The sequence below is a fragment of the Notamacropus eugenii genome, chromosome 4 (assembly GCF_028372415.1).
Source record: "Notamacropus eugenii isolate mMacEug1 chromosome 4, mMacEug1.pri_v2, whole genome shotgun sequence".
NCBI lineage: Eukaryota > Metazoa > Chordata > Mammalia > Diprotodontia > Macropodidae > Notamacropus > Notamacropus eugenii.
The window spans coordinates 298,988,352-299,016,291 of record NC_092875.1 but is presented as its reverse complement, the minus strand read 5'-3'; positions in this window follow the sequence as shown (position 1 = coordinate 299,016,291).

The window sequence follows — 27,940 nt, the reverse complement described above, 5'->3', positions numbered from 1 at the left end:
CTATTGACTAGAAGATAATAGAGAACATGTGCTAGTCAAGCAGTACACTGAGCCAGGAGGCCAGAGATAGGAACCCAATAGGCTTCCCTACCCCTTAAATCTGGCTTTACTTTTATGTCCAACCCAGTAGTCCACCCAGAACATATTGTCATCTTTCTACTCCTATGAATGTCCACTCAAACCCAGCTTCCAACTCTTCTTGCTCTAGGCACAGTAAATAAATCAATATTACCATCATTTTCTGGAAAAAACGTGTCAATTGACTACCCTATACACATGGGTGGACTCCTCAGACCAAGCCTTCCTTACTGGACAACTACTCACTTACCTATGTATCCTCTATTAGAATATTACTTCCTCAAGGTCAAGAACTGTCTTTCGTGTCCTGTGCATTTTAGAGACCATGACATTATGTGAGCAGTTTACAAATGCTTTTTCATTCATTCATTCTGAATTATGTATCATCACTAATGGTTATATTTTTCATTCAATGGAAAACTATGTGTTTCTGTCAAATGAAAGAATTAATTCTCCTGTTTTTCTGGATTGATCAGAGAGGAAAATTTTAATCATGAGACATCTATAAGTAGGATTTCTTCTTATAATATGTCTTTCCTTCCTTCTGCACTGAGAAGATGGCCAATTAATTCACTAGTGTATTTGAAAATCCTGGATGACATATTTGTACAAAGTTTAGCAATATTGCTAAAAGCTAAAAAAATAATGTACCACACTGATATAATTTTGAATTCTCTTCCAAAGCACCAGTTGTCTTCTACTTGTGTTCAAGTACTAATGTTTTACTTAACCTTATTAAAATAGCATATTATCCTTAAATATAAAATACTCTTTGTTTTTTAAATCAATGCTTCAATAAATCAACATCTATATAATAAGTTAATTTAAATATATAAAAGAGAAAGTGGCACAAATGTGTTAGGACTTATGTTTTAAAAATAAGACATTCCTAATTGAAACAAATTTTAAACAATGAATCTCAGACAATTTTTAGCATTGTATGTTATAATGTTGATAAATAAATGAGTCTATATATTTCATCTAAATAAACCAAAGGAGATTTGATGAGAGAAAACAATCACTTACTTTAAACTATGGAATTGAAAACAATAACCATGCTCTTGATAAACTGAAAAATCTTTCAAAAATTTGTTTATAGTATGATTTCAAATAATAACCTGCTAAGTACAAAAAGCATAGAAGAGAATATAGAAGAAAGCTCATTTTTTTCCTCAATAGTCACAGACAATGGTAGAACTAATTGAAAACCAATAAATTTAGTACAGTGCAGCACATGGGTCTCTATCTTACTCTGCCTATACATCAATAGGTCATTCTCAGTTAATTAAGTGAAGACATAATCAGCTTAATTTATGTAGTTCAAGGAAGTTAATGATATCTTAGTACAGTACCTGACGTTTGGCCTGCCCATATAACTTGTGCTATATGCCTAAGTCTATTCTGCTACGGTTCAAATTTAGCACACTATTATTTCTCTACAGCACAGATCTGATGTTCCAGTTTTCTTTCAAAAGCTTGCAAATTAGACATTTTTGAATTTGTTGCTAAAATGAAATTTGGTTAGATATATAGGTTACTTTAAAAATAGCTTGATGTAACAATGTATTCTTGAATTTAGTTTATACCCCCATTAGCTGAGATAATCCTACAAATATTTAAATGAAACAAGTATACAACAACAAATACTAAAGCTACAGTAAGAATTCAAACACACCTACTTATGCACCTCTGATGGCACACCACAGTGGCAGAAAATATGAGGTTGCAAGATTTAAAAATTGTTTTATATACTATTATAAATTGTGTTGCATTTCAGGACCAGGTTTTGTACCTCAGCAAGCAGCTCATCTTCCTTTTTTCTCGAAGAGAAAGAGTTTCTTTCTGCCGTCTCTGTAGCTCATCTTCTCTTTTCTGAAGCTGCAAGTTTACACACAAAGACAAACCACAATGTCAACCAATTGGACTTCACTTAAGGAACCTGGAAGATCGATTTGTAAAGCAAAGGATGAACAGGACCCCATTTCTGAAGTACGTTGCTCAAACTGCTCTTTCATTAAAAGATGCTCTTTCTTATTGATTTTGGCTTAAGTAATGAGAAAGCTTATCCAAAAATCTTTAGCATTTGGGCTCAAGTTAAGGAAATCAATACAGTCATTTCCCATTTGAACTGCATATGTGAGTTTTATGTACGAGAGACAAGACAAAGCCAAAATCGGATAAATCGATAGGCTTGTCAATAGAACATGAAGCTGACAAATGGTGTTTTTAAGCAATTAAAGTGAGCTGTAAACATACACAGGCTAATCAATTACAACATTTCTCTATTAACAATTTTTAATTTGTACAAATAGTGCATGAAAAAGTGAATCCTGAGGAATGATCAGAAGTAAGCGTGCTTCCTCCTCCTATTCCGGTAATTTCAAGAAAGCCTTTACAGAGCACATAGATATCTTTGCATCTGTCAAAGTAAATTAAAGGTTTAATTAGTCAGGGTGTGCTTGAATATCACATAATTATCTCTATATAAACTACTGAAATAACTTATAAACATGCAAATTACAGACCAAAAGGATGCACCTTTCTTCTTTAAAAAAAATGCTAATACAAACACTCCTTCAATATTTCAAAGAGTTTATAACAAAATATTTCATCATATTAATTGATGGTGATTTTTCAAAATCGACATGAAATTAATGAAGAATGCTATTTTTCCTAAACTCAATTAATGTTCTTTCACAATTAAAAACTTTAAAGCTTTCTATCACTAATAAAGAAAATGTTCTGTCTTTTCTGTAGTTTCTTTAAAACATTTTTCATTTTGGTAATGACCAGCAATGAAAATATCCAGTCATTACTTTCTATGTCATTATCCTGAAATATTCAGGGAAATTGCTGTACAGATTGCTGAGTATAATTCATATTAAGGGAAGATATTCATATCATTAAAATGCAGATAAAACATTTGTTTTTAATAAAAAATGATATAGCAAAAGTAAAAGGTTAATTGAAAAGCAAAATAAACTACCAAGTTTAGCAAGGCACATTACCTAGATTAACAGAAATCAATGAAATCATTAAAACAATTAATAACTTAGAGCTCTATTCAGACTAAGACAAACTCTGTGGTTATTACAATACGGATACAAAGCTACAGAGACTTATCTGTCCTGACTGGGTAATTTCCTCTCTTCTGTAACAAATTCGTAATGTATGCAATGGGCATTATTACCTTGCTACCTATCCCTCCTATGAAATGAAAGACCTTCCAAATCCTACTAGCATCTAGGCTAAGTGAATCAGATGAACCACAGTCCTAACTGAACAGAGAGAATCTTTCCCCCAGTGGCCATGATTTAAAATGGGCCATTAAAGAATAAATGGCATTAATCAAAGTCTCCTGGCTTTCATTATGGAACTCAGTCTGCTCCCTAGGTAGAAGATTTCCAATGTCCTGCCCATTCTGGAATGATAATCAAGGGAGTATAGACAGAAAAAATACAGAGAAAGAGGGAGTATACCTAAAATAAGTATGAAGACTTTAGGGTAGATTTAACTCTGGGAAGAAATTCAAAATAAGCAAACACATACAATGTAGTGGGTTCAGTTAGAAAAAACTCCAAGAAATGTTTGTACATGAAGAAGAAGAATTATAATTTCAGACACTCCTTTATCCACGCAAGAAATATCAGAGATAAAACTCTAGGTATTAGAATAAGGTGAAAAAATGCTATTGCTATAAGCCAGAGAGGGGGAGCCTATTTACAAATTATGCTATAAAATTACAGTCTTGTTTTGAAGTGACCTTAATCATTGCAAGTCATGAACAAAATGTAAAAGTAGAAAAGGTATTTCAAATCCATATCAAGGCTGTCATGACCATCACACTAATGACAACTCTTGCTATCCTCTCTTTTTTGTTTGTTCTTCTCAAGATCAACACAAAACACTACTACAGCCTGTGGTTTTTTGTGCTATGGCCAATAACAGCAGAGAGACTTGGTCCCAGGTCACTTATAAAAATACTGTCTTAGTGGTACCCAATTATGATGAGGTTCAAAGAGTCATGAGGAGTTGGGGGTGGGGAAGGGTAGACAGAAGGGTATATATTTTTTAATGTACTAGAAATTTATTGCAAAGAGTGAATAATATCTGAAAATGTTGTTGACACACACTTCAACACATGAAGTTGTGTAATCACAGGTAAATCAGTTCACATCTCAATGCCCTAGGCAAATCTCTAAGACTCTTAAGTTTCAGGGAATTTGCCAATCTTCATCAATGGAGGGAGCACCTAAGGAGCTCCCCACAGGGATGAAATCAAAGATCCAGACCACTCTTCTCTCAGTTCAGATAGATAGGTAGGTAGGTAGATAGATTAGATAGATAGGTAGATGATAGATAGATAGATAGACAGACAGACAGACAGACAGACAGACAGACAGACAGACAGACAGACAGATAGATAGATAGATAGATAGATAGATAGATAGATAGATAGATAGATAGATCCAAAATAACTAAGAAGCCTTCAAAAGTCCACTAATCAAAAAGAATCATTACATAAAAAGAAAAGCCAGTGGTCTTGGGATGGTGTGTGTGTGTGTGTGTGTGTGTGTGTGTGTGTGTGTGTGTATTCTGGCTTCTTTACTAAGGCAAATTATTTCCTCTATAATACATAGACTAATGTTGGTGAAAAGAAGGGTTCTATATTCACCAAAATATTTATAGCAGCATTTTTTATGGTAGCAAAGAAGTGGAAACAAAATAGATGCCTATCAATTAAGAAATGGTTAAACAAATTACAGTACATGAATGTAATGGAGTGTTCTTAATATAGGGTCCACAAGCTCTCAAGGGAATCACAGATAGATTTCAAGGGTCCATGATTTTAGATAAGAAAAAAAAAATCATCTTTATTTTGCTAATCTCTAACTGAAATTTTGCATGTTCTTCATAGGCAACAAACATTTTGAGAAGGGGTTCATAGGCTGTTCTGGACTGCCAAAGAGGTTCATAAAGAACAAAAGGTTAAAAGTTCCAATAGTATTATGATATGAGAAACAACAAATGTTATCAATACAGAGAAACAGGGAAAGACATATGAACTGATGAAAAGTGAAGTAAGCATAGCCAAGAAAATACTATAAATGATGACTGCAGCAATATACATTGAAGTAACAACAACCAGAAAACAAACTGTATTGTGTAAAACTATAATGACCAAATGATCCCCAAAACAGGTATGAGAAGATATCTCCCTTCATTCCTTTGCAGAAGTGGGAGCCTATGTGAAACATTACATATAACTGAAGACTTTTTTGATATATTGAATGGTTTTGCTAATTTTTTTCTCTTTCTAATTTTTTTTAATTAAAATAAGGGATGACTTTCTGGCATAGATAGATGAGGGAAATAAATATGACATGAAATACATCTATAGTATTTATTAAAATAATGATGCATAGCCCATGCCACCATTCTTTTGTGCCACAACAAAGTGTCTATCATCTGATTTTGTGAGATAGAACAAGGGTACAATGTTATTTTTTATCTTTTTTTTTTAATTAAAAATCTATTTTTCTTTTCCTTACACTTCCTTTCTCCTCTCACTGGGGGAAAAATGAAAAAAAAGAAAAACAAAACCTTTGTAATAAATATATATAGTCAAGCAAAATAAATGCACACATTGGCCATATCCAAAAGATATATAGATATAGATATATAATTCTACTTTTGAGACCATTATCTCTCTGTCAGGACTTGAAGAACATGCTTCATCATCGGTCCTCTGGAATCAGGAGTTCATTGGAAAGCTTTGTCCATTACATTGATCCACATTCTTAAGTCTTTCAAAGTTGTCTGTATTTACAATGTTGTTATTCTATAAAGTGTCCTTCCAGTTCTGCTCATTTCACTTTACATCATTTCATTAATGTCTTCTCAAGTTTCAATGAAACCATCAAAGTGATTTCTTACAAAAATAATGTTCTACGACATTCACATATATTTGTTCAGCCATTCCTCCAGTGATGGACACCTCCTTGGTTTCTAGTTCTTTGCCACTATAAAAAGAGCTGCTAAAAATAAGTCTGTACATATTATTCTTTCTCATTACCCTCTATTCTTTATTCATTATTCTTTCTTTGATCTCTTTGGAGTATAGGCTTATGAGTTGTTTTAACAGTATTTTGTCCATAATGGTCTTGCTCATTTTTAATGCTCATTTTTCATTTTCTATTCATAAAGAAAATGTTTAAACTGAAATTTTTTTCAACTAGCCATTATAAATAGTTATAAAATGATATCACACATTAATTATTTTTTTCACAGGATGATTTTGTTTCTAACTCTGCACACCTACCTCTCCCCACTCCCTACTTCTAGTTTCCTCTGGATTTTTTCTCCACTTTTATTCTTAACATTTGTTAGTACCATTCAATTTCTCTCTCTCAGTACTCGACTAGCATTTCTGTTCAATTCCAACTTAATTCTCTTCCTCCTTTCCCATTAACCTGTAATAGATACACTTGCTGTCTCTTCACTTCCCATCTAACTGATTCATCTCTCACTCTTTCCTTAATATGATGCAAGTCAGAAAGACATCGAAGTACTCTATAAATAAATAAATGAATGTGTGTATGTGTGTGTGTGTGTGTGTGTGCATAAATTACAAACCCAAAGAACAGGGACAAAGTACCCCTTAAGTACAAATATTATTTGATGTTTTAAGGAAAAATAAGGTATTATTATCCTACTTAGAAATCTGAGGCATAGTCAGTAAAGGGCAAGTGGACAGCAGTTGAGATTGCCCCGTAGTTAACAAGACACAGGTCAGGGCAAGCAGCTGGTAATAAGGATATCAACTTCAGGAGTGCAAAGTTTGAGAAAAAAGGAAGTAGCTGGTCAGGTAGAGATATGAAAAAGAGAATCTAGTCCACTGGCTATGAGAACTTCCAACATATTGAGTTTATAAGCTATGGCTCCTTAGAAATCATTGCTATACTAAATTCTAAAACCATCCTGAGTCCTTTTATATTGATAATGCATGGTATTTGTATTGATGGTGTATTTTTCTTGTTGTTAATGTCATTTTTCTTCTTAATGGGAAGATATTTCCCATTCATTAACAGACCCATGTGACCTGCCTGGGTCACATGGAACCTGTGGTGGAAGGAACTTGCTGAATGGGTGGAACAGGAAGAGGCAGAGCTACCACAGAGCTGAGAGGAAGTTAGTCAGAGAGCAGGCAGCTGTCTAGCAAGTGAGAGAGCCTGTTTGTGATTTGTTTAAGGGAGCTGGTTTGTGGGAAGCCGAATGGAAGGCTTGGGGACGGTGCTGTCCTCTGTATTGTTATTGTGTATAGATTATGATGGATTTGGCTTTCTGGTGTCTGAATACATGTTTTGGTTCTGTCTTCCATATGGAGAGTCTGTTGTATATCACCATTCAGAATTGCGCTGGGATGTTCATGGTTGCCATAGGAATGTTGCATTGGCACTACACCTTTCTAGCCACAAAGCTACCTATTTGTCCCCAAATAGAGTCCTAATTATTAAAAGGGACCTCAGTCATGTATAGTAATATTAGTACATAGGGTGCCAGGGAACATCCTTCAATTCTGAGAGAATATTTTTTGTTCTCTGTTTTGGATAGGAGAGACTTGTCTTCTGGCTTGAGTTCATCAATGGAGAAAGTCTCCACCTAAGGAGCTCCCCACAGGGATGAAATCAAAGATCCAGACCACTCTCCCCCAGTTCAGATAGATAGGCAGACCCTTCCCAGAGAGGCCTGAATATATATATATACACATATATATATATGTATATATATACATATATATATATGTATATATATCTAAACATGGTCAAAACCCAATTATCTTATTCCAGGCCTTAACTTCCCCCCAACTTCCCAATCTATGAACTCCCAATCAATCAGTTTTCAATTCATTCAGTCATCTTTGACTTTCTCCATTTTCTTATCTTCTATATCAAATCAGTTACCAAGACACTGTTCATTCTATCTCCATAATATGCAGTGTTGTCTGCATAAATATCCTGCACCAAGAAGAGCTCCAGTAAGCAGACCTTAGTTCAGGCCCTCATTACCTCTCATTTGGATTATCATATTAGCTTTCTAACTGTTCTTACTGCTTTCAGCCCCATCTCTATTTAAACAGCTAATAAAATAATCTTCCTAATGCATAGGATTGACATTGTCAGAGTATCTCCCTGCAGGGCAGGAACTTATCATTTCATTTTAAATCTGGCTAGCATAATGTTCTGAACATAGTGGGAGAGAGGCAAGCATTTATTAAGCACCTACTTTTCAAAAGAAACTGTGCTAAGCACTTAACAAATGTTATCTCATTTGATCCTCCCAACAACCTTGGGAGACAAATGCTATTATTCTCATTTTATAAATAAGCTGAGACTGAGAGAGGCCAAATGACTTGCCCAGGGTCACACAGCTAGTTTGTATCAGGTCAAATTTGAATTCAGACCTTCCTAACTCTAGGGCCAACACTATCTCTCTATCCACTGTGCTAGGTAGCTGCCTCTAATAGGTACATAATAAATGTTGGATTTAATTTTCTGAATTATGGTTCCTAATCTAATACTCTTCCTACCCCTTGCTCCTATACTTTTGTTCGTAAAGATCAATGTCTTCATCCTCCAGTTTTCTCCTTTAATGAAATGTATTCCCCTTTCTCCATCCCTTAAATGCTTGCACCCCTTCTCAGACAGAGTTTGACCCCATTGCTCTAGTGTATCATTTATTCCTCACCCTTTAATCCCTTGCTCCTTGGTTCCGCTGTTGTCTCCCCTCTTCTAATTCCCTACCTTGTCATCTCCACAATCTACTTTTTCCTTTCCTCCTCTTGCATCCCAGGAGGAATTTCCTTCTTGGGGTAGCCATGAAACCACAGTAATTGGGTCCATAACAAATTTGTTCTATTTAATTTAAATTAGACTCTCTGCATGGCTGATTCTTTTGAATTTGTCTGAAAAATGGGAAAAATTACATTTGCCGTGCCAACTTCACTGGATTCTTTTGAGGAAAGCATATTTGTAAATCTCACCATTCTGTGGTTTTAGATGCCAGTTATATCTATTGAACCACAGATTTCACAATTGGAACGTACCTCCATAGTCATTTAGGTCTGACCTGGACGAAAACTTCTTTTATAACATCCCTAAATTTGATGTTTTCTCAACTTAGAGGCAACTATGTAGTAGAGTAGATAGAATGCTAGACATGCAGTTCAGAAGACCTGAGTTCAAATCTAGTCTCAGATACTTACTCCCTGGGTAATCTTGAGCAAGTCACTTAACTGCATTCTCCTTCAGTTTCCTCATCTATATAGTGGGGATAATGTTAACGCCTACCTCCCAGGGTTGTTTTAAGGATAAAATGGGATATTTATAAAATGCTTTGCAAACCTTAAAGAACTATGTAAATGCAGATTATAGTATTGCTATCATTATTCTTGCCATTAAGATCTCCAGGGAAGGGAAAGTCAGTGTGTGAGGAAGTCCATTGCACTTTTGGTTAGCTCTAATTGTAGGAAGGTTTTTCTTACACCAGCCTAAAATTGCCCCTTTAACTTTTTATTTATTGCTCCTAGTTCTCTTTTCAAGGACAAAACCAAACAAATCTGATCCCTCTTTCACATGACAGCTCTTTTCACTGATTTAAAGACAGCTATGATATTCCCCCTGAGTCTTCTCAGGTTAAATACCCCAGTTTCTTGAGTCATTCCATATAAGGTGTGATCTCTTACCAAATGAACTGTCCTCTTCTCTCTGTTACTTAGCTTATTAGTATCCTCTCTGAGATGTGGCACTCCGAATGAGAAAAGCAAGGTAAGGTGGCACTGCTCACCTCCTTCCTGGAGCTATGCCTCTCAATAAATTTAAAACTACTACTATCATTATTATTATCTTATTAAGCACTCTGTAAAGACCAGGGAATCAGGTGTATCTCTGGGCTCCCTAAATTTAGTCAGGATAAGCTCCATTCATTTGAGGGAAACAAGTTGACCCTGGCTATTTGACACTATTCTGGAATGTGATAGATTTGCTGCTATTTGTTTGTTTGTTTTTTAATTTCAATCATAAATTCATCTCTGCCCTCTGGATGGCTTGCTGATCCTACTTTTCCACAGTTGCTATGTTACATGAACCAACCCTTTACTTCTGGCCCCTGGGAATCTGTTTTATTAACTCCATATAGGATTTTTCACCATCCTGAGAGAAGCCTACTGCTGTTGCCTCTAAACATTTATCACTCTTCTGATGCCTCTTCAGGAACACTGTGCAATAATAAGCCCATATCCTTCATACACTATGGGTATCTACCATCAACCCTGTTTAAGTTTTTACATCCCATCTCATGACTCTTAAGTGCCAAGTAGGGCACTTGCTTTGCACCGTGTTTTCTGCCTTCATCTGTGGTCCAGGCCACATAGAACACCATGGAGTAGAACAGAGTGGAATGGAATGGAGTGGAGTGCAATGGAATGATGTGGAATGAAATGCAAAGGGAAGCAAAATGGAATGGAAGAAAGTGGAATGGAATGGAGTGGAGTAGAGTGCAACAGAATGAACTAGAATGGAGTGAAATGGAATAGAATGGAGTGGAGGGGAGAGGACTGGAATGGGAAAGCATTTTTTAAATGCTTACCATATACCAAGTATTGTGTTTAGTTCTTAGGATACACATAGAAAAGTGAGACTGGTTCTGTTTTTTTAGAAACTCATACTCTAATTATGGGAGATAATATACAAATAAAGGTTCTGTTTATGACAGAATGAAAGACCAGGTGTTACAAGGGTCTGACAGACAAAGTCATAAGGCAGATGGAAAAGTCCTAAGGATCTTAGGAAGTGATGACAGGGAAAGTGGCCCCGATTAAGAAGATGGTGGAGTCCCAAAGTCAGAATGTAGAGAGATAGTAGAATATCTATTGCAGGGGTAGGGATGGAGTACTCAGTATATAGTTGAGAGTCTGTATACAGCAGCTGGTAGAAGCTGGGCAATGGAGACTGTCGGGGAATGGGAAAGTTTGTGCCTTTAGAACACGGTATCTTGAAGTGGGGTCATTCCTTGATATAATGGGACAAGGGGAGGGAAATGTGCCCTATTGCCTACCTCTTGATCCATACGTAAGCCATGAAAGGCTAACAACCTAGTCAAAAAGCATAAATTATACTAAAATAATATATAAAAACATGAGAAAACTTTTTTAGTTGATGAATGATATATAAAATAAGACATAATTTGAATGGGTATAGACTTTTGATCTTCATCCAGATCATGCCCACTAAATATAGATGTCCCACATTATCCTGTCCTGGACACTTTTCTCTTCTCTCTCCATAAATACTTCCATGGGAATGGATAAGATCACTTGGGGAAGAAGATCTAGATGAAGATCCACCAAAAGAGACTGAGAAAGAGCAGTCAGACAGATAGGGTCAGACCCAAAACGAAGGCTCTCAAAAAAGGATGTACAAATAGGGGAAAAGAGCCCAGTGTGGCAGAGAGATGCTCCTAGTTGAGGAGGCTCCAAGACTGAAGGAAGTTCTAAAATCAGAAGGAAGCTGAATTATGGTGGCACAGTCCAGAGAGTCAGAAGTACAGCTGGGAGCTGGGAAATGACCTCGAGTGGATGCTACATGTAAAAATATGTATTTCTAAATTTATGTATATAGGATAGTTTATGAGTTTCAAATTTAAAAATACTTTAGGTATTTACAAAGAAAACAATTTAATCAATCTGAAAGTTAACTAGTCATTTTACAATGAGAGATTTTTACCCACTTTGGCATACAAATTTATAGAAACTGAATTAAAATTGTACTCAATTGAATATTTTGGGAACTATAATTTTTATTGCATTATGTGAAAATAAAATATGATTCAAAATGATTCAAATCTATTCAATATGATCAATGAGACTCTATATTGGATCCCATCCAAGGACTTCATTAAAAGGCAGTCACACTTTCAAGTTAATTCTATAGAAAGGATCCCTAGTGCAGCATACATGAGGGATTTCAGTAACCAGAGACAAGTGTGTACTAGTCCTTCTTATATTATTTTCATTCCTGTATTTCTCATAACGTATAAATTTTTCACCCAAGTATGAAAATTTATTGACCTATCTCAAGTGATAAGGATCATTTTAATGTGAATTATTTTTTTATTTTATAACTGTACTCCAGAGGTTTTATATACTTGGCATTTATATTATTCTCTAAATATTTTGCAATAATTTTGTTTTCTTACCCTGGGTAGGTGGGTAGATAAATGAAAATTATATTGAATATAACATCTTAAAATTATAAAAGAAATACATAGTTCTAAGGTTTGTAATGTGTTATCTCTGGTTCAAGATCTGTCAGGCCTTCTGTTATAAATCTGGATTTCAGAGGTATTGTATCTTTGTCATTTTCAACTGCACGAGGATAAAACTTCACATACATATTGTCAGCAAAGATGTAGAATATTATTTTTCATAAATAATGTGAATCAAGAAAGACTTGTTGTTGATGGGGTGTGGAAGCGTGAAGGGATAGATTACAAGCTGCTTAAAGCATTTTTCCACTGGCCTTAGGTCCTGTAAAACACATCTTCAATTTATAAAATGACTTTTTTGCAGACAATTAATGTGTATTTGAAGAAGTTGTTTCATATTCTGAAAGAAAACTATTCAAAATGTGGCTATGTTCAGACATTGCTAGAGCATGTAAGGGATAAGTCTGGCAGCTTTCAGGAGTCATTTATCTGCAGAGCATAACAACTCTCTCTCAGCACAAGTTTTAAATGGTTGAACTTCAGGCAAGGAGAGAAAGTTATACGTTGAGCATTAACTATCTGTTGACCAGTCCATAGTTACGCTATGCCAAATCGTCTTCAATGGACAATATTTGCAACTACTGGCACCCTATTTCAGGCCTTTATCACTCAATAAGTGGCCTAGTGCAAAAAAGTCTCCTAACAAGTCACAAAGCCCTGGCTTCTTTGACCTCTAATCCATCTTGCACCTTCCTACAAAATTCATATTCTTCTAACATTGCTTCCACCCTGTCCCTTCCCTTCTTAAAAGCCCCTGGTGACCTCCCATTCCCTATGGAATGAAGTCTAAACTCTTGAGTCTGCTATTAATAGCCCTTCCTATCATGATATCAACCTACTCTTTTTCATTTTATCATCAGAATCCAATAATTCAACAAACACTTATTATGTAGTGACCATGTGTGAAGCACTATACAAAGCTCTGTGGCATACAAAGATAAAAAATATTACATAGCCCCTGTCCTCAGTGATCTTATAGTCTAATGAAAGGGCTAAGACAATTACACAAAACAAGGGTCATAAAAAATAAAATGTGATGATTATAGAGGAGAAATCAAAAATGTCATAAGAAAAGGACTCCTCTCATGAGGAGAAACCAGGGAAGACTTGGTAAAGATGAGGGGAGGAGGGTGGTAGCCATTGTGAACTGAGCCTTGAATAAAGAAAACAGCTTCAACCACTGAACATATATAACATTTATCTTCTAAAGAATAAGGCCTATGTGAAATGAGTCAAGGATTGCAGATTACAAGAAGGAGACTGCTATGAAAGGAAACCAGAAATCCCAGTTGGAACCAGATTATGGAGAGAATATTTTAAATAAATAATAAGCTGTGGGATTTCTAGTTTATCTTTCAAGCTACTGGAAATGATTGAAGGTGTCTGAGCAGGTTTCAGCATTAGGAAGATTAGTTTGTATAGAGACTATTATAATAGTGAGGATATGGACCAAATTGCTAGGCAGCATGAGTAGACAGGAGGTAAGAAATACAAGATACCATGTTGAAATTACTGCACTTGACCTGTTAAAATGACAATCAAGTGAATGAATGGAAAAAATGGAGGAAAAAGTAGAGTAGAAGGCTTTCCAGAGGTTTTGAGCCTGAATGTCAGTGATGCCCATGACAGAAATATGGACACTGAAATTTTTGTTTTATTTATATCTACCTCAACTTTCTAATTGAAAGCAACAGCTAAACTATGGGGAAAATAAGACAGGTACTGGAGTTGATTAGCGTCTGTCTTAAAGTAATCTAATCAGGGAGATGAATATAACACAGACATAGTGACTGGAGAAGAGAAACAGTCAATATAGAATCAAAAACAAAATTCTGTGTATATATTATAAGTGGTATAGTTACAAGAAGGGAAAAATCAAGGTGGGTCAGAAGAGTCAGAAAAGTAATCATAGAAGTATTATTAATAATAATAATAGCATTTATATAACACTATAAGGTTTACAAAGCACTTTGCATATGCTAATTGACTTATTCCCCACAAACACTCCATGAATTAAGTATTATTATTTTCCCCATTTTACAGATAAGGAAACAGAGGAATAAAGAGGTTAAGGTCACACAGTTAATAAGAGGGCAGAATTTATGCTTAAGTCTTCTAATTCTAATTCTAAGTCCTATGTTCCATTTCCTACATTACCTACCAAAAGAAAGTGATAGCAATGGCAAACAGAAAGACGGGAAGAAATCTGAGTGGCATTTCAAAGGAAGAAATGTCAGAATTTGATAACACATAACAGAGAAGTCTGTTAAAAATCAAAACAAATACTATGGGAAGAGCCACTGAATTTTTTCAAGAATGAAGAAAAAGTCCTCAATTTCAAATTGTTTAAGTATTTCCAGTGGCATATAAACAGTGAGATCTTTTAACAATCACAGTGGAAAAGGCACCATCTTTGGAATCAGGGGACTTCATTCACATCCCAACTCTGATACTGTATGACTGTCAAGTCATTTCACTTTTATGGTCCTCAGTTGCCTGAAATCTAAAATAAGATGTTTGGATTGACAGTGGAGGATCTTTGAGGTTCCTTCTACTCTAGATCTATGATGGTATGCAACATCTAAATCCATAATTCTTTTTTTAAAAAAGTAATGTAATCATTTTATCCATTTGTGCAAAATTCTCTTCATATTTGTTTATACATGGCAATTTTGATTTTAGATTCTAATCCTTATGGCTCTCATTTTGCGTCGACTTGCTCAGGTTCCTTACTGGTAAAATTAAGTGACTGGTTCTTCTATTGTCCTTCTATAATAGTAATTTAAATGGAAAGATCTTTCCCATTCATTAATAGGCCCATGTGCCCTGCTTAAGTCACATAGAAGCCTGAGTCACATAAGTCTAAGTCACATGGAACAGGAAGGGATAGAGCAGGAACAGAGCAGAGAGAAAACGTGGCCAGAGCAGTCAGAATTGAGGGACAGAAAAGCAGGCAGTTGTCTAGCATAAGTGAGAGAGCCTGTTTGTGTTTGTTTAAGGGAGTTGGTTTGTGGGAAGCCTAACAGAAGGAAGGCTTGGGAATGGTGTTGTCCTCCATATTGTTATTATGTATAGCTTTCTTTGTTACTATGATGGATTTGGCTTTCTGGTGTCCGAATAAATGTTTTGGTTCTGACTTCCATGTGGAGAGTCTGCTGTATCTCATGATTCAGAATTGGGCCAGCATATTCATGATTGCCGAGGGCCCTCTGAATATCACTTTGGTGCCATACCTTCTCAGCTCTGATATTTTGTGGTTCTACTTTTTGATCATAGGATCATAGAAACAGAACTGAAAGAGAGCCTAGGGACCATTGATTTCAACCTCTTTGTTGTATTTATGAGGAATCTGAAGCAAAAAGAGATTGAGTGACTTACTCAGTCACACAATTAGTACTGTCTTCCTTACTCTTTCAATCCTCTGCTATACACACTGAAACACACACACACACATACACACACTTTTGTATGTATAGATATGTAGGTATAGAGAAACAGAGACAGAGATATGGAATCTTTAAAAAGTTTCAAGTGATTAACTTCAAATTTTTCAATCAGCAAGTCTGAATAATTGAGGAAATTGTCCATTCTTAGAGAGCATATCTGGATCTCTTCACTTCTGTTACAATTGATCATTAATTTCTGACTTTCTCTGTGTAAGTCTAAGTTGAAACAAAAAGAAGAGGACTGAAGATTTGGAAAAAGTTCAAAGCATCCAGTAAAACTATAAGCCTAGCAGTCCATAGTGTCACAGAAAGCCAGGAATAACTTCAAGGGGAGGAACAGTTCATAGGGATCACTCTACCTGAAGCTGTAGAATCTTAGGATCTATACATAAGCAATCTACGTCTGAGAGAAAGCTGCTATTTGAGGGGTATGAGAAGAATAGAAATTGAAGGGAATACTTGCATTTTTAGGAATTAATATAACTATCTTTCAAGAAAAGGTCAAAGGAACAAAGCAACAAATAACAACACATTAATCCAGCCTTTGTGGATTCATTTATTAATATAAAGAAAACTATAATTATAGCCATATGTTTCCGGATGCCAGGGCAAGGTATCTCTCCTAGGCTCTTCTAACTGGCATTTCCAGGTTCTTCCCAAAGAAGACATTAATTAGCATATAGTATATAAGGATTAAAGAACTAGCTATGGAGGTCAAGATTAAAAGACATGTAGTCTTGGCCTTTGGCAAATTTTCTACCCATTTACACAGAGGGTACACTCTGAGCTCTGTGCTCTGAGCATCCAGCTACTGGTCCATTTTCAAGTGTTCTAAGTAAGAGTCCATAAATTGTTCAAGGTTGGCGTCATTACAGATATTTTTCAATCAGTTGTATTATACTCAGACTGCTATCATCTACATGTTACAAATTATAAATTGTAAAGAAAATATATCAGTAATTACTTTCCTAAATCATTCTCTCTATACTTTGCTTCAGACATAGAGAAAGCATGGCATATGGAAATACATACATATATATATATATATATATATATATATATATATAGAGAGAGAGAGAGAGAGAGAGAGAGAGAGAGAGAAATATATATATATATATAAAATGCATATATAAATATATATAAAATACAGCTAGTTTTGTCTTCACCCTCTCTCTTCTTCACGACCAGGTAACACCTCATTTTAAATCCTAAGCAAATACAAAAAGCTCTTTCAAACTTGCAGCCTTATATTTAGCAAGAAATCCATCACAGCTGTATAGCTCCTTAGTTTTTCCAAATGAGACACAGTGTGGTATGGGAAATAGCATTAGACCTAGAGTTAGGAAGCTCTGGGTTCAGATTCAATCTCTGAGACTAACTAGCTGTGTGACCATTGAACAAATCACAATCTCTCGCAACCCAATTTCCTTATCTGTAAAATGAGAATAACTTTACCTGTAGTAATTACTTCACAGGGTTGTATGAGGCTGTGTGAGGTATAAAAGGTATATAAAATGTTTTGCAAATGATAAGGTGTTGCATAAATGTCAGTTATTTTTAGTGTTTTCCCATAATCATCTCTTAGAATAACTCCAAACACTTCTCATTCTATATGTTCTATACCCATTTTAAGTCTTATTTTTAAAGTAAATGATTAACGATTTCTTTAAAAACCTGTTATCACAGTTACAGATTTATGCGTTTATACACACATAACACCTATACAAGTGTAACAGGTAGAGTAATAAAGCTGATAGAGAGATAACCTCAGAGCCAAGGAGACCTGGGTTCTAATATATCTCAGAAACATACTGACTATGGGATCCTGTGCAATCACTTAGCCTCTAACTGTCCTAGACGTACTCTGTAAGATCATTATCATCATCATTTTAACTAACATTTATATAACACCTAACAAGCGGCAGGCATTGTGCTAAGAGTTTTACAAATATTATCTCATTTTATCCTCACAACAGCCCTGGGAAGTAGGTGTAATTATTATCTCCATTTTCCAAATTAGGAAATTGAGGCAAATGGAGAGGTTCAATGACTTTTTAAAGTTTATTTGTTTTCAACAAATAATTTCAATTTCAACATTCACTTCCATAAGTTTAAAATTTTCTTCTTCCCCTCCCCAAGACAGCATGCAATCTGATATAGGTTCCACATATACATTCCTATTAAACATGTTCTCACATTAGTCCCATTGTACAGAAGAATTAGAACGAATGGGAGGAACCATGAGAAAGAAAAAAACAAAACAAAACAAAAAGTCTGCTTCACTCAGCATTCAGATTCTACAGTTTTTTCTCTGGATGTGGATGTTATTTTCCATCATGAGCTGTTTGGAATTGTTTTATGACCTTGCATTGCTGAGAAGGCTAAGTCTATCAAAATCAGTCATCACACTCTGAGCAGGTCCAATGATTTTCCCAGGATCACACAATTAGTTAAGTATATGAGGTCACATTTGAACTCAGGTCTTCTTCACTCCAGGTCTAGCACTCTATCCACCGAACCACCTAGACCTAGAAATCTCAGAGCAGTTGCCAACTTGTATCACTGAAGGAGTTATTTCTTTGCTGGGATTTCCCCTACAATTATGAAATCAGAATAAGATCAAAACATATATGCCCATCGTTGGTCTCCATTGAATTTTCTCTTCTTCACCTTACAATGATTTCCTCAATGTAGCACCTTTCAGTCACTGTACAGGACAATCCTTGTAAACCATAGCAGAATTCCATGAGATGCCAAAGCAAAGAAGCACCTTGTGGCCAACTTTTGGGACATAAGCTGAGCTCTGACCTTAAACAGTGTTGCCTTCAGGCAGAAATTTGTCACCATGCCCACACCTTTCCAAGTTGTCAGGACTTTCAATTTTATACTCCAAAGGCATAAGCTTCAAGAACTAAGGACCAAAAATAAAGCAGGAAAGAAGCACTTTTTCACCCTTTAGAAGGAAAATTCTGTGAGGATAAGTACTGGTTTTACCTTTCTTTGAATAAGAAGTCCTCAGTACAGTACCTGACATATAGTAAAGTCTTAATAAATATTGATTGATTGATTGACTGATTGGTTGACTTTAGCCAGGACATTGCTTTAATAATTCATAATATTTTCATGCCCAAGAATGAGAAACTAAGGAATCTGATTTTGATTCAGTAGGCAACAACGAACCATTTGAAGTAGCATGATTGTATCAGAAAGATTAAATTCATAGTGTTTTGAAGAATGTATGGGATAAAGAAGATGTTGGCTTATTAATATTCAATAAAAAAAAAGCAATCTTTGCAACAAACAGATGACTACTTTGCCTGCCAGTTGAACTTGGCCTCCCATCTCTAAAATTGAGCAACAGGATGTAGTAGAATAAATGCTGGATTTGGAATCAGAAGAGTGAGGTTCAGATTTTAATATCTACTTAACAGATGTGTGATCTTGAGTCATCAATTAACCAATCAACATGTATTTATTAGAGACTTATGATGTGCCAGGTACTGTGTTAGGTCTTGGGCATACAAAGAATCCAACAAGTACTTGTCTCAAGGTGCTTGCGTTATATCTGGGGAAAAGTCACTCTGGGCTTGAGTGACTTCATCTGAAAAGGCTGGGTTTAGGCTCCATGAACTGCAAGGTACTTTTCCAGCTCTATGTCTATGATCCTATGATCTTGTGACCAAGAATATCAGTAGAAAAAAATAAGTTGTCATAATGATTCTGTGACCACAGGCATGAAAAAGCCTCCATAGTACATCTTTTTTTAATTGTTTTTAAACATAAATTTAAACTGTTGATTTCCACTGAGAATACTACCATTCACTCTGTCCTTCACATCTTTCTCCACTCAAACTTATTCCCAATTTGGTAGCTATAAACATTTTCTTATTAGTCTTTTCTTCTATGTACCTTAATTATGTCTCTGTCTGCAGTATAACAGAAAGAACATGGAATTGGGAGTCAGGAGGTGTGGGTTTAGATCCTGGTTCTTCTGGCTAACTTCACTTTGTGACCTTGGAAAAGATATTCTTTTCTGGGCCTCGGTTTTCTTATACGAAATGTAAGAAGATCATTTAGGAAGTTTCTAAGGCACTGCACTCAAGCAGTGGTTTGATAGGCCTTTTATAACAACTTTGGTGAACTTTATCCACACAGATTATATAATTAACATTTTTTCTCTCTCTTCCAAAAGATTAAGGTAAATTCTAAGTATGAACTGAAAACAAACACTGAAGATTCAAATATTACTTACATAAAAAATATCTACAAAATAATTGTACTGGATTAAGTAAAATCATACAGATCCATATCATATAATAGTATTATATTTATATATGATATTGCAAATTAATAACAATTGGTTCTGCTTGATGCCAGAGGGCTTAATGAGGGGTAATGGGTTGAAATAAGAGAGAGGCAGTTTTCACTTAGATAAAGAAAAACTAAACTAATTAACAGTTAAAGCAATGAAAAGATGGAATGAGCTTTCCCAAGAAGCAGGGTGTTCCTATAACTGCAGGTCATTCATGTCAGAGAGTCACAAAGTCTGAAAGGATCTTAAAAGTTATCTCTTGTATCCCCATCATTTTACAGTCATAGAAGTCAAGTATTTAACTAAAAGACTAGATATCCACTGCTTAGAAGTGTTGTGAAGGGGACTCATTACATTATTGAGGAGTAGCCCTGATATAGCAGGAGGAATTCTGGACTTGCAGTCAGGAAATCTAGTTTTTTGAGTTCAGTTCCAAAGCTTATGAACTGTGGTAAATCTGGGAAAATCACTTTGATCATATTTCCAAGTGTGTTTCCTTATCTGTATAATGGGGATAGTGAAACTTATGCCAGGAATTTCACAAAACTGTTAGGAACAAAGGACTTTGCCATATAAATATGAGTTATAATTTCTTCTTCATCATTGTCATCATCATCATCATCATTTATGGCTTAGGTCAATCATGCCAATCTAGCATGGCTGCACTTTCCATTGACTCACTGTTGCCAAACTTGCATCATAATTTTTGTGGAAATTATAACTATATGATTCTTATTAGAAGTTAACTCCTGAAATCAATAAACTTTACTTCCTGTGTTCTTGATAATACCTACAAGAAAAAATGAAAGTCTCGTATATTTCATTTGTACATAGCTATTTGTTGTCTCTCCTCTAGATTGTGAGCTTCTTGAGGTCAGGCACTATCTTTCACCTCTCTCTGTGCCCCCAAAATGTAGTACAATGCCAAGCACATAGTATACGCTTTAATAAATGCTTATTGATTGACTGATGGTTATGTGTTTCAAGAGAAGAGGGAAACTATATATGTTTTAAATACTGGGAAAGAAAATTTCATAGAGAAAACTTTTCAAATTAAAAAAGAATTCAATTATATCATCATTACAAAATAAGTCATAAAAAAGTGAGAATTTAGAAGGACACACAAGGGAAGACAAGGAAAATCTGCTCAAGTTGAATTAACAAAGACAATAAAATACTAAATGAATCAATCAAATGAAGCCAAGGTTAAAAGGCACTTTCTTTTGCTGAAGATCTTTGTGAAAAGGTAGTGATTTCATCAGAGAATTTTCATAAAGGTCTGAAATTTGTTCTACTGAAGATTTTTTCTTGGTAAGGTATTTTATTATTTGGCTGGGGTCTGGGGGTTGTAAATGAGTGCAGTAAAGACAGCATGGCATAATAGAGTTCTGGACTTGGATTCAGTAAGCCCTGGGTTCAATTCCTGCCAATACTAATTATGTGACCTTAAACAAGCTTTTAGACCTCTCTGTATTTCAGCTTATTCACCTCTAAAATGACAAGATTAGACTTCATGACCTCTGGGGATCTTTGTAGATAGCTCTGGCCTTATGATTCTGAATGACGTCAATGAGTTGACTATAGACTTAACCTTAACTGATGAAAAAATAATTTACAGGATTTTTCACAGTAAATTATGAGAGTACAAATCATGAATACTGTTCAGATGGTGGTGGTGTTAATGGATGTTATTGTTGTTTAAGTCTTAGATGCTACTTATAAATTGGAAGCTAGTGAAAAAAAAAAAGATTGAGGGATGTGGCTTTAGAAATTAATTCCTTTTTAGGGAAAACAGGCACTCAAGAAATCTTTTTCTCCTAAGAGAAATGTAACAAATATTTGTTACATTCCTTCTCATTCAGTGGCAAAAAATGAAAATCCACATTTCAGTTCCTTTTCATGGAAAAGAACAGAGTTGTAGTATGTACCAATGTAAAAATTATTTTCACAATCTAAAGCAAGAAACTAAAATATAAACATATTGGAGGCAAAGCCCAACAATTCTAAGAACAATGAAGCAATCAGAGTTGAATACTTCAATGATCCATAATTTCATTGATATGTGTATTTCCTTTATTAATATAGGTCACAATTATTATATACTGGTCATCCTTTTAACTCCTACCCATACCTTTGTACTGGTCATCCCCCAGAGGGTGTCCTCAAGTGTGCTGGAGGTCCTTCTTTAGGTTTTAAAAAAAATTGGATATTGGTGCTACATCTGGAAAGTGGTTTTGTTATCCCTGACCACTGTTATGCTCCTTTGAGCAAGAATATTAATAGGGCAAAAAAACCCATCATGTCCCTCCTAGGACTGCATTCATTTTGATCCTTAACAAGTCTCTTCAATAGACTATATTTTATTTTCTAGCACAATTTAAACTGTGAATCTTAATCTAGCATACCACCGCCCACTCTGTTCTTTATATCTTTCTCCACTTCCTTTTCCAGTAATATATTTCCTAAATGATATCACTGTCAAAAAGTTGCAAATTTTCTAGCCAATTTAAGATTAATTAGGTTGCTTGTTTTCACTTGAAAAATGAAAGTACAAGTTATTCAACATGAAAGTCCTAGTTTGATGACTCACCGTGGAGAGATAATGGCCCCACGGTCCTGAAAACCATGCCAGAAAAGTACAAGCTCTGTCACCTCTCAGCCAGTTGGGAAGACTTCAAGTTCTGACCTGGTGACAGAAGATGTCTGTCATCTAAGAACCAACTTAGCTACACTGGGAAAGATCTGCTGCCAGATTGGCTCAAGGTAATGATTTTTTTCTGGCTATGATAATTCTCTCATTAGTTCTTCCTATGCCTAAAATAATACGTCACTAATAAATATTTAGTGACCTAAATTGAATTGTAAAGTGGAAGAAATCTACATCAGTGGAGGGAATCTCTGTACCAACAAAGCCTGGTGTATTGAATTATATTAGTTGGCTTCTTCAAACAACCAATCAATGAGCATTTATTAAGCATATCTAATGGGGTATGGGCCCTGGGAAACCTTCCCCCCAACTCCCCTAGAATTTTCCCACATGGTCAAGTCTCTGGCCTTTGTCTGAGGCATCAACCCATCCCAGTAATCCTCTTAACTGGTCTTTCATTGTGACTTAGGCCCAATCTCCCAGTTCTTGGTTAACTAGAACCTAAGGCAGCCCTTCATTATCTGTTACCTCCAGCTACTTCCCACCTTTGAATTCATCTAGACCCCATTTCCTTGGCCATATAGTCCAGGTCTTGGGGTTCCTCTAGGCCACTCAGTTCTTCTCTGTTACCTCCTGGTCACCCCAGACTAATTGGCCACTACTAGATCCTTTTCAGAGACTTTCTGTATATAAGATTCATATTGCCTCCATTAAGGTGCTCAGATTCCTTACAAATCAAGCCAATGGTAAAGATTCAGTCTGCCCATATTGTGGATTTTTAGAATCATGGTCGCCCTGACCAGTGTTCTAATAAACCTTGTATTTGGCTAAAAAAAGGCTTGGGTCAAATTCATTCAAGGCAGGACCCTTATGTTGCTATTTTGGGGTCCCAGTACCCCTAAACCTCAACATATCCAATGCTCTAGCCCCCCTGTAAGGCACTGAGGTAATAAATGAACAATGACATAGTCCTAGTTCTCAAAAAGCATATTTTCTATCAAATGGAAATAATATATGTATTTATATGTATATGTAAAGCATATATAAAGTTAATGTAAAGTAATTTCAGGGGGCACCAGCATCTGGGGATATCAAGATAGGACTCACATAAGAAGCAATACTAGAGATGAGCTTTAAAGGTGAAGATGAGCACTTATGCATTCCTTTCAAACTGATCCTTTAATTATCCAATCTAATTTTGTTGTTCAGTCTTGCCTGACTCTCTGTGACCCCATCCATTATGGGATTTTCTTGGCAGAAACTGGAGTGGTTTTGCAATTTCCTTCTTCAGTGCATTAAGGCAAACAAGCTAAGTGATTTGCCTAGAGGTACACAGCTACTAAGTGTCTGAGGCTGGATTTGAACTCAGGCCCAGGGCTCTATCCACTAAGACAATTAGCTGCCTTCAAATCTAAAAGTCTTTTCATAATCATCATCCTTTTGGCTGCTCTGCTGCATTTGATACTATTAACTACCTTCTCCTTATTCTCTGTTACCACTGGGTTTTCTGAGCACTATCTTCTCTTGGATTTCTTCCTATTGTGTGGGATGGCTCAGGTCCCTACATAAATCAATTACTCAGAAGCCTCTCAAAGTGATGACAGAAAAGAGATTTATTCGATTCTCGGGAAGCGGCGCTCACCTGTAGGAGTAGGAAAGCTGAAGACAAAGAAAAGGCAGTGATTTATATAGACTCTAACGCAAGTCCCTCCTCCCCCCACTGACCATTATTCTCATTAGCTGAGAATATGATCTTACATTCTAGACACGAAATCTAACCAATCCCTTTTGAAATGAAGACATTGAAGAATTAGGTAAACTTTATCCAATCATTGAGACCCTAATGTACTACATAGTTTTATATCCTTATATGGAATTATTCTGTTCTAAAAATATAGTAACCTTGAGCCTATCAGTCTTACCTCACCCCTGGGAGAAGAACTACAATCTGAGAAGTCTTCACTAAACCTATCCCACTCACTATCTAGCTACTCCCTCTCTGTGATGTTTGCGAGACCCTATCTTTGTTATGCTCACTAGCCGTGAGTATGCCCTGAGGCTCTACTAGGGGCAGAGCCTCTTGTGTCTCCACATTAGTGTGGTGATTTCTTCAGGTCCCAAGGATTCATTTCTAAATAATGATGGGCCAATGGTGTCATATCCGTACAACAAGACCATATTATAATTTTGAAATAATGTGGAAGAAGGAAACAAACACTTTTTGATACATGAACTCCTCAACATGTATTCTAAATTAGCTATTTAATTTTCATTTCACTTATGAAAAAGCTGAATTTAATACTATCCATATTTCTTGGGGGATTTTTATTTTTAATTAGAAATGACTTGAGCTCACTATTCTCCCTCTGTTGAAATAACATCCAGAGCTATGCGCGCACACAGAGGACAGGTCTCTGCTATTTTATAAATTATGTATACTTATACACATTCTGATTAATCTTTGAAAGAACACAACGAACGAGGACAAAACAGCAATTGGTAATTGGTAATTCAGGAAATCTCATTTCTGATTATAAGAGTTCTATGGCAATTTGATTTTCATGAATTTAAATCTTTTGACAATAAGATAAACTCCATTTCCTAAAAAGATAAAAAAAAATAAAAGAAGAAACAATTCACAGGTAATGATCCCAGGAGTATTCCACACGTTTCCAAATTGCCGATAAGGCATATCAGTAAGAACCGTTTGAGAAGAGAATTTGTTGATTATTCCTGCACCCTGTAGTGATCTATAATTATCAGCCAGACTTACCGATATTGAAATGTATCTGTGATCTGTAATTAAACTGTAATTAAAGTGAGAGCAATCAACCAAACTATTAAATATTTTGGACTTTTAACATTTTTTTCTTTTACTAAAGTTTGATTAAAATTAAAGTTAAGCAATTGCTCCTAAACAACGTATCGATCCCCACTTTCCCTTTGTCAGAAATATCATCCAGTTTCACAAATTAATTGAGGTCCATTATGGCTCAGAATGCTGTTCAGCATTTTTTATCAGTGACTCTCCCTTATCTAGAAAGCTCTCCCTCCTCACTCGTATCTCTTGGCTCCTCTGAAATCTTGTCAACTCTAGTTTCACCTTCCTCAAGAGGTTATTTTTATATAGTGCCTCCCTTTTCCCTCCTGTCCAAGCTCTAGTGTTTTACAACACACAATGCAATGCAATAAATATTTATTAAATGCCTATCATGTGCCAAGCACTAAGCTAAACTCTAACTATACAAATAAGAAAAAGAAAAGATAGCCCCTGCCCTCAAAGAGCTTTAAATCTAACGGGGCAAGACAACTCTCTAAAGAGAGGGGAAAAGGGGTTGCCTATAATGCACCTGGTGCGGGTAGAAGTGGAGTGCAGTCTGAGGAGTATGGCTGGTAGAAAATGCTTTACCTCTGAGATTACCTTCCGTGTATTACACACCATATATCTTCTATACATATAATTGTTTGCACATTGTCTCCCACTTTAATTTAAGGACAGAAATCATCTGGGTTTTTTTGCCTTTTTTGTATACACAGCAAATAGTACGGTGCCAGATACATATTAAGTGCTTAATAAATACTTGTTGACTGACTAATTCAAAGTCATATATAGTTTTCTCTGAATTATCATTTATCAAGATTTTAGAAGGCACAAAAACGTACTAGAAAATGAGTCAGAATTTTAAAATTTTGTTCTGCTACAAAACTTGCTTCAAATACATTAATTTGTTTCAATCGATTGATATTTTAGGGAACATTCTGAGTATACCTCAAATTTTGAGTTTGCTTCTGTGTTGTTTTTTCCACAAGAAACAGCAAGAATGCAGAAAACTTTGCACTTTGCAATAACTCACAAGCTACAACCCTTCTATAAGTAAACCTCAAGTCTTTGTCAAGTACAACGCTATTTTTATTGTCTGTCTTCTGATACGGTAGGAGATACGGGCAGAGGAGGAATGTTCTGCATTGACCCCATAACCTTCCACTATGGCCTCCCAACTTGAGGGACTTTGTCAACCTAGGGTAGTGGAACCCAAGGTCTCAGACTATTTATTGCAGTATTTCTGATTTTTTTTCCCATAAGCCCTATGGTTTTTTATTGCACAATTTTATATAGCCTGGTGCTTTTTTGGACAGCATATGTCACTTATAGCTGAACCCACCATATATAGGAAGTGGAGAACAACCAAGGGGAAATTTCATAGTGAATCTAATTTTCATTGAACTGGTTGCTGGATTGTAAATAAAGGTAACCCTGGGGAAACATGAGATGCTTGTGATAGGAGGGAGGAAATCAGGTCATAGATTCTAGATTTGGGAAAAGCACATTTCAAAGGGTTGAAAAATACAAAATTCCATGGAATAAAATACAATAAAGGAAGTCAGCCCAGTCAAAGGAGAATGTGAGATATTCAAGAATGAAATTCTGAAAACACAAAAGCAAGCAATTCCAATGTGGATCAAGTTGTTATCGAAAAACACTCATGTGGATGTATAGGAAACTCATCAACCAACTAATATTTTAAAAATGAAATGTTTACAGTGAAATCAAGGCCACATTAAATGGCTATTTTAAAATCACTGTGGCAGAGAACTGAAAAACATAATATTAGAAAAGCTAATGCTCAACATACAATGAGTTGGAAAGTACACTACCAAGGTATTCTTGGCTTGTAGCCTTTTCAAACTGGAGGAAGTGTGGGTGCATGATTTTCTGTTTGCAGATGATTGTGCACTCAATGTATCCTCTGAAGCTGAGACACAACAAAGTATGGATCAATTCTCTGCTGCCTGTGCTAATTTTGGCCTAATAATTAACACCAAGAAAACACAGGTGCTCCATCAGCCACCACCACACCATCCATATGTGGAACCATCAGTTACAACAAATGGAGAAGTTCTGAATGTGGTGGATAAGTTCACTTATCTTGGTAGTGTACTTTCCAGGGTAGGTACACATTGACAATGAGGTTGATGCATACGTTGCCAGAGCTAGCTCAGTGTTTGGGAGGCTCCAAAGAAAAGTTTGAGAGAGAAGAGGTATTAGACTGACTACCAAACTGAAGGTCTACAGAGCCATTGTGTTGGCCTCATTGTTGTATGCCTGTGAAACATGGACAGTCCACCAGCACC